Raw genomic sequence first — 14,476 nt, 5'->3', positions numbered from 1 at the left:
TAAACCTATGTTTAAAACTCATCTTTATTGATATATAATTTTTTTCCATAAACAGTTATCTGTGCTAACTACAACTTGGTGAATTTGAGTAAATAAACATAATTATACAATCATCCCCATAGTCTAACTTTGGAACGTTTCATTGATCCCAAAGTGAAACTTCGTATCTATTAACAGTCACTCTCCACTTCCCCATCCTCAGTCCCAGTTTTGCCTATTGTGAGCATATCATATAGATGGAATCACACATGGAATCTTTTGTGATTGACTTCTTTAGTTTAGCATAATGTTTCTGAGGTTCATCTTTGTAGCATGCATTTGTACTTCATTCCTTTTCATAGCGGAGTAGTATTCCATTGCATGGGTATACCACATTCTGTTTATTTATTACCAATGACAGATATTTGGGTTGCTCCCACTGTAAGTCACAATTTTATCCCAGTGCCTGACTCTATATTAACGGTCAATTTTATTGTTCCTCCTTTCTCTGTTGAAGGACAAGAAGCTTGTGTTTTTCTAGACAGTTCAGAGGTCTTCAAATAGTCATTTAATGTATCATATTCCCTAGTTGAAATGTCTTTTAGAAAATCCTCTTCCTGTCTCTCCAGCTTGTGGTCTGTAATTAATTCAGTCAACCAACTGATGCATTTTATACAAAAAAGCCAGCAGATGAAAATCAATTGCTTGATTTGGATTGGCCAAATAGATGAAGAAAAACTACTGATGCAGACCGTCTCTGGACACTGGTCCTACATGCACTTCTTCCTTATCTGTGCATCTTTGCTCCTTGACCATCTGGACCTCTTTCATAAATTCTAACTACAAATGCATCTCAGTACAAGCTCCTACAAGCTCTACTGATCCCTGCTGATTGTGAGTCTGACAGTGTTTCTGCTGCTCTGTGTGCCACCCTGACAACAAGCCCTCCACCCAGCTTGGAGGACCACCCTGTCCACTCTCCTGGAGCTTGAGTTCATTAGGAAACACACACACACACACACACACACACGGGGTAGTTACTGCATTTCGCAGAGTTAAGGTTTGGAAGATGTTTGTGTCTTTGACTTACCATCACCAGGAAGTTTCTGCTGGGTCTGAGGATTTCAGCGTGTAACTTCGGAGGTCAGCCCTGCCTGAGCCCCTGGGGAGCCCCTGCCTTCCACCTGGGTGCATGTTCCTTCTGGGTCACCAGCTCACTCCGTCTCAGAGAGCACCACAGCCAGTCTCGAGCCTGCTCCTTCTTGCAGGAGGCGATGATGAGTGAGAGTGACCAAAGGTGGACCTCACGTGTCATCTGCTGACTGTCATCTCATCTGGGGCCCCAAAATCACAACGGGCAACTCCTCGGGGCCCCGGGTCTGGAGCGCCCCCGCCTGCCGGGCTCGTTGGAGCTGCTGCTCTGAAGCTGGGACTCCTGGAGGGAATCGACCCTCTTCTCTGAAGAGCCTTCTCCCACGACGCAAATGGCTGCGGCCACAAAAGTGGCTGCAATGAAGCCATTCTCGTGACAAAGACCGTAATGAGGCCGGAAGGCGGCGCAAAATCAATGTGTTCTCATGACAACTCATGACAACCTTGAGACAGTAAGGAAAGTGGCAAAGGGTATGAAATTGGGTGGCTCATCTCCTGACAAACAGGCAGCACCATGTCGACCAACCCCGTGACAAGCCAGCGACTGCAGCAGGAGCAGAAGAGGTTAGAGACACCCCTCCTGTAACAGTCATCTCTAGCCGTACCTCTCCACGCGTCCTTTAAGAACCACGCCACCTTGGTGAGGTGCACGTCGACCTCACACTTCGCTGTGGGGGATTCTGGTGGCCTGACTTTCCAGCTGATGGTCATCTCCTTCTTTCTCATTTTCTTTTTGTGCTGGGAATTGAACCCAGGAGTGCTTAACCCGCATCCCCAGGACTTTCAATTTTTTAACTTAGAGACAGGTTCTTGCTAAGTTGCTCAGGGCCTCGTTAAGTTGCTGAGGCTGGCTTTGAACTTGCGATCCTCCTGCCTCAGCCTCCAAGTTGCTGGGATCACAAGCATGCACTACTGTGCCAGGCTCATGTTTCTTTATGATAGGTGAAATAATTTGTGCTGATCTTACAGAATAGGCAACGTGATAGTCATTTCAGAGCCACATTACTTGATGATCTCAGTGTGCTCGGTCAGCCTGGACTTATTAAAGGATAACCCAGAGCCTGAAGCCCTGACACAACTCTCATTCTGGAAATAGCCACAAGGGATACAGTGAGGAAGGGTTGGCCTTCTGAGTCAGGGAGACACAATTGTTACCATGTATTTATTTCTTAGAAGACTAGAGTTTGGAGGCTGGGCAGGAAAGTAAAAATACTGGGGAAAGATACTGACAAAATTACATTGTTGTGTCATGTGCTGTACAAAGATGCAACCATAAATCCCACTACTATGAGTAAGTATTCCCGGCTGGTGAGAACTCACACACCTTCTCTGCGAGTCACTGAGGGAGAACCGGCCCTCAGCAGAACACGCCTCACATAGCTACGTGATTTGGGCCCCCCTGGTCACTGGTTAATAATGCAGACACAGGACTCAGTAGGTATGGGAGTGTAGCAGGGATATTAGGAATGAGCAAATGTCATTCTGGAACATGTTGAAGTTGGGAAGCATTGATTTACTGTGTGCAAAGGTACTGATTTGTAAAACCTGGATTTATGATTCCCAATCACAGGCCACGCTCACTAATTCCTGCCCACTAAAACCGCTATGTTGCATCCTGACATCTTGAAGAAGTAGTGGAGGGCCAAGTTTGGATGTCATTTCATGTGCCAGTCAGCTTTCACCAGGCTTATAATAATTATTGATGAGTGATTGATGACAGTGGCTGGGAAGAATGGCTTGCCTTGCTTGGCTGGAAACTGTGGAGATAATAAAGAGACAGAGCCTCTCCTGTCTGATTGCTGGTTCTCATTATGTGCAATGTGATGTGGTCAAGTCTTTCTCCTGTCTGCCTGTCTGTTTACAGTTCTGATTGATTTGGTGGGTATTGAGTGACAGGGAAAGAGCATAGTGTTTGTTTGTGGAGGGTAGGCCAATTTCTTCATTGTTGCATGCTTTGAATGACTGGATGCTCACCTGAGTTCTAAGGGTTCCTACTGAAGTCCCCCCAATTCCTCCCAGTTATTTGGTTGGTGGCAGGCTTCTAGTAGTCTTGCAGAGTTCAAGGAGTTGGATCTGAATTGTAAGGTTTTGGCAAAGGCTCTGAGTGTGATATTTTTCATCCTTGCCCTGTTTTGGAATAAGCTAGTTGTGTGATGACTACATCAACATTTCATAGTTGTCCCCAGACCCTGCCTCTCTATTTCTCACTATATGTGGATATCCTTGATGGTTTGAATATTTCCAGTCAAGTCTGAAGCCAGGCCATTGCTGAAGGAGCTCCTGCTAGATAAAGTCAGATACGTGAGGATTGCTTTTAGGTTGATGTGAATGTTGCCACACGACAGGTTTGCTCAATTCTGAATTTGATTTTAACAATGCTAGGTGGCCCAGAAGTCAGGAAATTAGATACAAGATCGGGTAGTTTCGGATCAATGTCACTGGCCAAGCAGAGGCTGAGAGAGTTGAGAGTGGCAGAGAAGGAGACTTCCAAGTAGGTGACCCCTGATCAGGTTGGGAGGAGTTGGGAGGAGCTGAGTCATAGGTAAGGAGAGTTTTTTCTTGTGGGTCAGGGTTGGAGAGAGTGAGCTAGCAGGAGAGCATGAGGGATGGGGGGCGGGGAGGGAGGGAGGGAGAGAGAGAGAGAGAGAGAGAGAGAGAGAGAGAGAGAGAGAGAGAGAGAGAGAGAGACCAAGATTGACACAAAACTATCCCCAACTAGTGAAGACAACCGTGAAGTCAGTCTGCACCTTTGTTCTGGGAGTCTGTCTCCTACGTGGCCAGTCTCTCCTGCTGTGTCCCCAGGTTCCCCTGGGAGTGCAGAAGTGTTATCTCTCTTCTTGTCACAGCAGACACACAAGGTAGCCAGGGCCAAGGCTCTGCTGGAGCTACAGGGTGGGTGACGGTGAGACTGGGAGGCCCGAGGGTTGACTCCAGGTCAACTGGCCAGGAAGCCTCAGGCAGGGGTGGACCAAGTCTCAGAGTTTGCTCATGACCTTGTCTGTGCCCCATCTCCTGAGAAGCATGACTGTGATTCCACTTAGAAACTCCCTTTAAAGGGTTTTCAGTGAGTTTACTCAGAATTTTATTTATGAAAGGTTAAATAAAAGTGTCAAATATCCATGGTCTCTTCTTCACGCGATATTCACGTGCAGAATCACCTGCACACACTAGCTGTGCACCTCAGTTGTTCAGACACATGGCTGATTTTTGAATCTCTCCTCAGTGAAGGGTTCCCCATGAATTGGGATGGCCGTGTGGCTCTCCTTATGTGGCCTGGTGGTGTGCTGTGAGGAGCATCCTCGTCTGAGGTGGTGAGGGATGGTGTTCACCTCTGGACCCCAGCACCAGCCAGGAAGGAGGAGGTCCAGTGCCACGTGCATGCTAGAGAGTCCCTTAGGCCAAACCCTTTTTAAAGACTTCCAGTGCAGGAGGAATGTCGATGTCCAGTGCCACGTGCATGCTAGAGAGTCCCTTAGGCCAAACCCTTTTTAAAGACTTCCAGTGCAGGAGGAATGTCGATGTAGAGACAACCAGAAAGTGGTCCAGGGTTTTTCCTGTAATGAGGTGCCACTGTCTCGGGAACTGTGTGACGTGTCGCAGGCTGTCAGGCTGCGTGCTGTGGGGCTCAGGGCAGTGACGGGTGTCAGAATGGCTTTGCTAAAGCTAAGTGCCTGAGTCCAGTGTAATCCCTGGAATAGAGGTGACACTCAACAAACTGCTGAGAAATCCTTAGGCCACATCGTCCATCTGTTGCGTCTGAGTGGGCAGAAGCCACACACTTTTGGGGTGTTGAAGTGACTCTTTCTTTTCTCGACTTTAATGAAGTCAGTCAGGGAAATGAGAGCTTCTGTTTCTCCATCGCTGGGTTCTTACAGTGAGGCTCGGCCCTGACGAGGGACATTCTCAACAGATATTTGTTAAATTGATTAACTAGCAAACAGAAGGCAAAAAGCAAGTGAGCCCACTTCCCGTATTTTCCAGATTTGGGGAGGCAAAGCTGATTTTGACACATTCTACCTAGAGTTCTCTAAGTGTTTCTTAGAGTTGTAGTACAAATGTAATTCTTGCACTTAGTCATGAAAAATTTATCGCTATAACTCATGGTCCAGGGGCACCACAGTGTAGGAGGAGGAGGAGGAAGGACAGACAGTTGGAGGAGGAGGAGTGGGAGGAAAACAGGGGGAGGAGGAGGAGTGGGAGGAGGAGGGGAAGGGAGGAGGACAGGGAGAGGAGGTGGAGGGAGAGGAGAAGAGTGGGAGGAAGAAGAGTGAGAGGAGGAGTAGGAGGAGGAGTGGGAGGAGAACAGGGGGAGAGGAGGAGTGGGAGGAGGAGGGGAAGGGAGGAGGACAGGGAGAGGAGGTGGAGGGAGAGGAGAAGAGTGGGAGGAAGAAGAGTGAGAGGAGGAGTGGGAGGAAGAGGAGTGGGGGGAGGAGGAGTGGGAGGAGAACAGGGGGAGGAGGAGGAGTGGGAGGAGGAGGGGAAGGGAGGAGGACAGGGAGAGGAGGTGGAGGGAGAGGAGAAGAGTGGGAGGAAGAAGAGTGAGAGGAGGAGTGGGAGGAGGAGGAGTGGGAGGAGAACGGGGGGAGCAGGGGGAGGAGGGAGAGGAGGAGGCGGAGAGGAAGAGGGGGAGGAAGAGGAGGAAGTTGCTGCTCTGCTGTGGGTCTTGACCACCAGATGGGTCAACATGACTGCAACTTGGGAAAGACACAATGGTACAGTGAGCAGAAAGAAGAGAGGCCAAAGTGCTCATAGCAGGTGACGTTGCTGCAGGGTGTTGCAGTGGGCCTGAAAGCTGATGGGGCAGAGTGGGACCTGTTATTTTGAGCAAAGACAATGTTTCTGAAACATGCTAATATGCCCACTTGGAAGGAAGCAGGAGTCACTTGGTGATGACCTCCTGGCATCTTTTTGAAAGGATCAGGCAATTGCTATACAGTATACTGATAGCAATTTGTGCTTTTTTTTAAAAAAAAGAGGAATGGAATTACATTACCAATTCCCACTGTGTGGGTAATAAATAAAGATCCCAATGTCAAATTTCAGAGGTCTGTATGTTGTGAAAGCAACCACAGACTTTTTAAAAGCTCCGCTAATGAACACTTGACTTACTCACCAGGGAAGGAGCGCTAAGTTGCTGCCTTCACTTGGTGATGGATGTGATTCTTGTGTGCGGGGATCTGCTGCATTCACCCAGGTGAGATGTAGGAAGGGGGATCAAGACAAGGAGGTCAGGGGCTGGGGTGTGGCTCAGTGGTAGAGGGCTTGCCTAGCATGTGTGAGGCACTGGGTTTGGTCCTCAGCACCACCAAAAAAGTAAATAAAGAAAATAAAAGTATGGTGCCCATGTATAAAGAAAATAAATACATAAATACATAAGTAAAGGCATCATGTTAGCGCCTCTTGTCAGTGAGGCTGGCAGTTCCTGGTGTGGGCGAACCAGCCTTGGAGAGAGTGTCGATGGTTAACCTCAGTGTGACAGGGTCCCGTGTGGGACCCTGGTTGGCTCTCAGGACCCCTGAGTAAGGTGGCTAGGGCTGCAGAAGCTGCCAGTCTCCGATCTTTGCCTCCTGCTCATCCCCTCCTCTCTGAGGGCGCATCAGAGGGCTGTTATTCCCTCTCTGAAAGTGCTCTCGAAGGCTGACGTGGAGAGAATCATCGTGTAGTTTGGGTTCACACAGATGCGCGTGTTTGTTTCGAATGGTGTAAACAGCTCCTGGGATCCTGGGTCTGGGCCGGGCATTTATCCCCTCATGTCAATATCCATGATTGAAAATGGGATTTATGAACTCCCACCTCCCCTCAAAGGAGGCCTGTTCACATTAGTAATTCGGATGGGCTAATCTTTGATGAACGCCATGGAGTGATATGAAGATGTATGAAATCTTTTCTTTTTTTCTTTGGATTTCAGCCACATTTTTTTCTTAAGTTAAAAAAAAAAAAAAGACCATTGTTCCAATCACGGTGCTCTCCATGCCTCCCGCTAATGTGCTAGTGGAGGAACCGTTTTTAAATGAGAAGTTACGGGAGCTGCTCTGATTGAAACAAACTAGTGTTGATTGCTGATCAGCCATCTGTAAAGGAGGCCACCTCAGGAAGGATATGAGCTAATGAAAAAATGGGCCTGATTTGGGAGTGTGATGGGCTTCATGCCACCGGCCGGTGTGAGTGGCATGAGATGACGGCAGTAAGAGGAGAGGCAGATTGAGAATAAGCAACTTCTGTCTGAAAGATTAAATGGCAAATTTGCTATTAAATGTGAAAGACATAAAGTGGGATTACCGCTCCGAGGACAGCGGTAGCTGAACACACCCTGCAGGTGGCAGGGCGACCTGCCTGCTGCTGTCCCCAGCTCACTCTCCCTGTAGCAGCTCAGTCACTTTACGTTCCACAGCATGATGGGAGACCAGGAGGCCAGTGCTGTGGCCCTCCGGAGCCAGTGGCCCATGCTGTAGGGGCGCTTCCTGTGGCCTTTGCTTCTTCAGTGACCTTCAGAGCTGGAAAATGCTGGTGATGAGCTCTTAGGTGTTCCAGAAAGCCACAGATGATACTCAGGGACATCGAGGCTTCGAAAGTGGGGTGACCGGCTGACCTGGAGCGTGGCTGTGGAACTCGCGGACTCCAGACACGTTTGGTTACAACAAGCCCAGGGCCAGAGGCTGGGTTCAGCCATGTTCTACTTGCCAGGGCCCTGGGGACTGCAGTGGCTCCTGGCCACCCTGTGCAGGACAGGTGTTCTTGGCTCACTGTGGGCCTACACGTAGACACCCAAAGACACTCCTAGACTAGCAGAGACCAAAGGGAAGCTCTGGTGTGTAGTTGCCTGCACAGTCCATACTGCTGACCGGCTCTAGTGGCCTGGTCTCATTTGGTCCGTTGGCACCAGGACAGACAGTGCCCTATGCTTGAGACTCTGGGTTTGAGCCCTTTGTCTTACTCATCCACTTGCCCGGACATGTGGTTATTTTTCTGGAAATTCAGAAAAATCTAAAGCAGCGAATTCTAACATTTCTCTGAATCTATTTTTAGGCTTTGACCAGGGTTTATATTCTAGTCATTGGATTGTGTCACATTTTATATTGTAATGAGCCACACACTCGACTTTGTAAGGACTAATGCCATGGCCATTGGGCTCCCTACAGGGTGTCAAAGGATCCTGATGGCTCTGTGGGGTCAGACCTGGGCAGCTGGTCTCTGTCTACTTTTTAGCTGTGATGGGAGTTGTGTCCTCCCACTTGGGTGGAACACAGGACCGTCACCTGCCTTGAGCATGCCTTGTTGTGTTCGTAGGGCTGTGGGGAGCTTGGGGCTGAAATCAATACAAATAGACCAAGCTGCCAACAGCCCCACAAAGACAACGAGGATGCTAAACATTATGGTTGCCCTGGGAGACCTAAAGCTCCAAGGATATGTTCAGTGGATGGGGAAATACATGCATGAAGTGTCGGTAGCCATATCTTTTGACCAATTCAAATACAGTTGTTACAATTTGGATCTGAAATGCTCCTTCCTTGTGTGTTGAAGGCTGGGTCCCCAGTGCAACATATGCAGAGGAGGGGCTTTGGGAGGTGACAGGGTCATGAAGATTCTGACCCTCATGGACACTCTAGCAGGTGGGCCTCGCTGGAGGAAGTTCAAGGTCACTAGGTGCATTTCCTTGAAGGGTATGTTGAAGAGGCCTTTTCCTCTCTCCTCTGCTTCTGCTGCCACGAGGTGAGCAGTCTTGTGCCCCTACACTCCCTGCCACAGCCATAGGCCCCTGGTGAAGAGCCAAGGAACCTTGGACTGAGTCCTCGGCTACCCTCAGACAACAAGTCTTCTTTCTCAGCTGTTTTTTCTCAGGTCAAAGTCATGGGAAGCTGACTGTGTACCAGTCTTGGCCTCCTATTGCTACCAGAATTCTGCTCCCAGGAAACCCACACCCAACTGTGGGGAGGGACACACAGCTGCAGGGTCTCTGTCACACCCTACATGCTGCATGAGCCCGTAGGGATCAGTGGGAGGGTACAGGCTGTGCAGAATGGCACTTTACTGGGCTGGGCTGTATGTTCTGCAGTATTGCACTATTTTATATGCTATGTGACTAGGATTATGGGGCACAATCAGTGAAATGGAACACAAGCAGTGAAATAAAGGAGATGACACTGGCTCCTAGATTGGATATGCATCATTAATTCTCTCCCCCCCCTCCCCTTTAAAAACAGCCCTATGAATTTACTACACATGAAATGAGGGCCGAGCCGCCGGCTTGGGTCTTGTGTGTGGTGTGGAGACGGCTTCCTGGAAACTCCCTTCCTGCTGCAGTGTGGCCGGGAGCTGCCACTGTGCCCTGCAGCTTTGGGGGGCAGGCAATCTTGACACGGCCTGGTGGCTATGCCAAATAATATGATAGGTTTGTGATGACGACAATGTCAACAGGGATCAGAGTGAGAGAACCAAGCTCATTTTCACTTTTGACCCAAGAAGGACTCATTCCCAGATTTTCAGATGTGAAAAGCTCATGCACTAATTAGCACTGTCTCTTGCCCTCAGCATCAATTTTGAAAGTCACCAGTTCAAACTGAACACTCAGAAACTTGGCAATATAATCCAAAGGAAATCCAAACAGATTTCAAATTAATCAGCTTATGAATCCAATTTGCTAGCTATAATAAGACTTTATATTTACATGACACTTTTTTTCTATTATCGTTCTTACAGCTAATAATGCTGGAATAAATATTGATTCAATATAGTTCAGGGTACAGCCAAGGCATCACTCACTCCCACCCTCAAGACTGGGCAGCTGGAGACGCGCTGTGTCCTGGGTTCTCAGGATACGTCTTCCGGAAGGCCGTGCTCCCGCTCAGCTCCAGCCTTCTCCAACCCACTTCTTCTTGCCGACCAAGGGAAACCCTGTGCCCTCCCGAGACTGGACGAGTGGCCTTGTGGAAAGCTGCTCCCTAGGGTGCGGCCTCTCAGCTGGGCCTCATAGGACGTCTCCTCTGCCACTCTCGGTCCATGGTGCTTTGTGGCCTCGGCTGCCTGGTCCTTCTCTCTCTGCTGCCCTTGCCCTCTCCCTCATCTTTGCTCACGTGCCTCCTGGTCTCTGCTTGGCCTGGTCCTGGCCCTTGATTCACGCCCTCTTTTCGCAGGCAGTCCCGCCAAGAGCCCAGCTCTCCCGCTCTTCTAGGTCAGCAGCTTCGTGTGGGAATCCTGGTGCTCAGCGCCCTGTGTAACTTCTAGTCTGCTCACTACGCTCCTTAACCCATCTCCAAGAAGAAGGGGATCAGATGCTAGGGGCCTGACTTGCTCCTTGAAAGGGAGTGCCTTTGCAGTGGCACATCACAGTGTGGTCTGCCATTCTCTGTGGGAGCCTTATTTACAGTGTGGTCTGCCATTCTCTGTGGGAGCCTTATTTTCTACCCACCAGCACAGCACCTGACATGGAGGACACTCCATGAATACTTGCTGAATGAATCCAGTCCCCTGTGACCAGGGGCGCGGGGGTCATCTCAGCTGGTCAATTCATTCACCACTCTTGCAGCAGGTGTTCCCAGTGTCTCCCCGTCCCCGGCACTGTCCAGCAGGGATCCCTGCTCTCAAGGAGATCCCAGGGAGGGAAAAGACAATTAGAATGTGCCAAATAAGCATGTGAGAATTCAATGAGAAGACAAAGGGGGTCTGGGAGTAACTGTGGGGAGGGATGAGATGAGTTGGGCTGAGCTGGTAGCTCTTCTGCACTGTGTGACCATGAGTTGGCAGAGTGTCTGCAGAGGGTCTTTGATTTGGGGTCCTCTTAGCATGCAGGGAGAAGCAGTGACTCCATTTCCATGGTTTGAGGCACAGGAAGAGCTTCCAGTATTGGCATTCCTTCAGGAAATAACCCCTGACTTTAAAAGGTATCCGTGCTTTATGTTCAGAAGCCGTGGCTCTGAATAGAACAGCTGCTGCATTAACGTGGACAGAGTCTCCAAGCTTTTGAGACCCCATCTCTTCCTCCACCCTTCCCCCTTGGCATCTGTGCGAGTGTTTGCACACATGCATGTGCAACAGGAATTTAGGATGGACAAGATCTTACTGCTAACCCGACCGTCTTGTCCACTCTATTAAGCGACCCTTGGAGAAAGCAGATGCCCCGTGTCCTTATAATTGGTCCTGGCTGCTGCTCTGCTTTCTGTCCTGGGCATGGGAAGTTCAGGGTACAGCGAAGGCATCACTCACTCCCACCCTCAAGGTGACATGAAAGAGGGAAGCCGCCTAGGAAAGCTGAATTCTGAAGACATGGAGGGATTCCTTCTCACTGGTTCAACCTGTAGGGATTCTCCACACTGCAGAGGAAAGAGAGTCAAACCAGGAGCTGCTCAAGAGTGCTCAGAGCTGGCATCACCAGCACCGGCATGGAGCTAGTGCCCTGTGCCAGCTGGGTGAGAGCCTCCCCCTCTTCAGATCAGGAAACCAAGCCCCAGAGACACTGAGTGAACTCCAACACAAGTGAGGCGTCTCACTCCAAGGCCCACTGCTGTCTCCCACAGCCATTAGGGACAATCGTCCAATCATGTGCCTCAAGAGTTCAGTCTCGCCTTCCATTACCGTCCATCTGGTGCAGTATATAGCAGCACTCTTCCTTCTGAGACCTGAAATGCTAAACGGTCTTCATGTTCATTGATGTAACCACATCCAAAGGCAGTAAACATTCCAAAGATAATTTCTGCGTGTGTTTTTATTCTCTTTGTAGTGGACAGTCCTTAAATTCCAGGTTGGCTCCTTCCCTCCGTCCCTTCCTAGGCTCGTGCTCAGCTGGGTTCCAAAATATGGCAAAGATAACACTGTGTGCCAATTACATCAGCCTGAATTTCCAGTGACCTTTGCAAGAAACATGTTAAGGTGCACATTTGTCAAGTTATCGAAGCCGTCCTGCCGGGAGTGGTTGCCCTGTTGCCCTAGGGTGTGAGGATGTGAGGCCCTGCCTGGCTTTGGGCTGTGATGGTCTTTCCATGATTGGCAAGTGCCTCCATTGCCTGGGATCCAAGTTAATTCTAGGCATTGAGACTTGTAGCCTCTGTCCTGGGTTCCTGTAAACAGCATCTGGTCTGACTCCCATATCCAGTGGCCCATTTTTTCCTGTCTTGGTGATGAAGTCCTGGTCCTATTAGTAGGTTTCAAGGCTCCAGTTCTGGGGCAGGCCCAACAGGCTCCCAGGCCACCATCCTCGGGAACAGTTTCTCCTAACTCCCATCCCTGTTCCCAAGGCCACATTGGTGGCCTTTGCAGTCAGGGGCTACTAGATCTAAACAGATGGGGCTTGAGTTTTAGCAAGTAGCTGCAGGTCTCTAAGTGTCTGTCCTCATCTCTCTACAAACATAGTGGGGCGGCAAAGGCTGCTGGGACATTCTTTGGGAGTGCATCTAAACCACTTTCTATCTGTCTGGCACGTGCTAAGAGCGCAGTAAACACTGAGAGCTACTGCTGTTACTTCTGCCGCTCTTCTGCCTGCTCCAATCTCAGAAACTGCTATCTGTGGAATTCCCTATCAGGGTGCCCCATTGTATTTAGGGCACCCTGCTCTTGGAGTGGCCCTGCTGTCCTGCTCCATTCTGAGAATAGCTGTGTCTTCCTTACCTGCTATTATTGGTAGACACACCTTGAAAGTCCTGCTGTCTGCACATGGTTGACTTCCAGCCCCTGCAGCTGGGCTGGGTCTTGGGAACCTTCTCAGTTCCAGGTTGGCTCCTTCCCTCCGTCCCTTCCTAGGCTTATGCTCAGCTGGTTTCCAAAATATGGCAAAGATAACACTGTGTGCCAATTAAATCAGTCTGAATTTCCAGTGACCTTTGCAAGAAGCACGCATGATTTTTAGCCACTCCTCTTCTCTGAAGGGTGTGTAAGTCAAGGCCTTGCTTTCTTGTTAACTTCAGTTCTTAGAAGCACACAAGGCCTTATTTTTCATCATTTCATTGATGGACCTCAATATTTTCCCAAGCACATAATTTAGTGTAATTTGAATTTAGTGCTGGACGTTTAGTTTCCTGGACGTCACTGTGGTCACTGTGCCAAGAATCCCCCCCTTCCTGCAGCAGAGTCAGTTGCCGGAGACAAGGCCACAGTGTTCCTACTGAGGAGCAGGCGTGGGCCTGGGCTGCAAAGAGGAAGAGGGGGAGGAAGAGTGTCCTTTTCTGCTCAGAGGTGGCTGATGGAACTGCCCCATCTCTCTGGGGCCAAGCTCAACCCGATTGGGGTAGCTCCGAAGTGGGCCTCCTCCATCAAGCCTTGTGTACCCCTCTTAGGTAGGGTGTTTCATTTGTGCTTTGAGCCGTTTGCCATCTGGGACTCTACTCATTATTCCACAAAACCCACTGTCAGTCAACAGCCATCAATCATGCAAAATTCACACGTTCCATGGATCTGTCAGGAAATCAAAAGGCTGTTAGGGTTGTTGTGATTACCCATTCATGAGCCATTTTGACTGGAAACTTCACAGACCTTCCTGTTGCTGCAAGGAGGGGGAAGCGTTTAAATCAATCATTTGAACAGTTTGTCAGGGAGGACGTTTCCGACCCTGAGAGCCACCTCTCGCCGTTCTTGCTTCTCTTTGGCTCCAGCCTGCCACAGGCTGCGTTGGATGGTTGCTGGTTTTGTTCCTGGGACACCTCACCATCACAAGGCAGCAAATACAACAAGGGACTCTATTCCAGGTTATCCTTCGTCCTCCTGCCTACGTTATGGATCAACCTGTCTGAAGAAGAGGATAGCATTTGGAGAGAAACAGGGAGGAGGAGGGCCTCCAGGATGGTTCCCATTCCAGAAAAGGAAAAGCCCTGCTTGTCCAGGTCAGTGTTTGATGGCGATCTGTCTCATTGTAGAAATGTGCCTTGGAATTTGCCTTTGAACAGGTGGGTCACGGCGGAGCTGTGGTTCTGCCGGGCGCGGGGCGCAGGGAGTGCGGGGAGGGCAGCCTCCCTCCTCTGTCTCCCCGGTGTCGCGCTGTGCATTGCGCCTTCTGACCAGCACTGATAGATTAACTTCTGTCTCTCTGGTCGTCACATTGTGAGTCACTCTCTCTCGTGTTTGCAGTGAGCAGACACACAAGATTCTTTTAAAAAGCAACTTCAGCCAATAACCCTGCAACTTCCTCATTGAGCCCTTCTGAATTCCAGGTTGACAAATGGGATCAGGCTGAAAGAATGGGCTGGCACGGGCGGCCGACCTGGTGCCGTCCTGCTGTAGCTGAGGGGTACAGGCAGGGCAGCCAAAGGCACAGAAGGAGCCATGAGATGTCAAAAGCCTGGAAACGTGACCATCTCTCAACTCTGTGCTCACTGCAACCTGCACAGCTCGCCTCACCGAGGGGGCCCAGTGGGGAGAAAGA

The sequence above is a fragment of the Ictidomys tridecemlineatus genome, chromosome 13, assembly GCF_052094955.1.
Source record: "Ictidomys tridecemlineatus isolate mIctTri1 chromosome 13, mIctTri1.hap1, whole genome shotgun sequence".
Taxonomy (NCBI): domain Eukaryota; kingdom Metazoa; phylum Chordata; class Mammalia; order Rodentia; family Sciuridae; genus Ictidomys; species Ictidomys tridecemlineatus.
Note: the sequence above shows the minus strand (reverse complement) of the source record.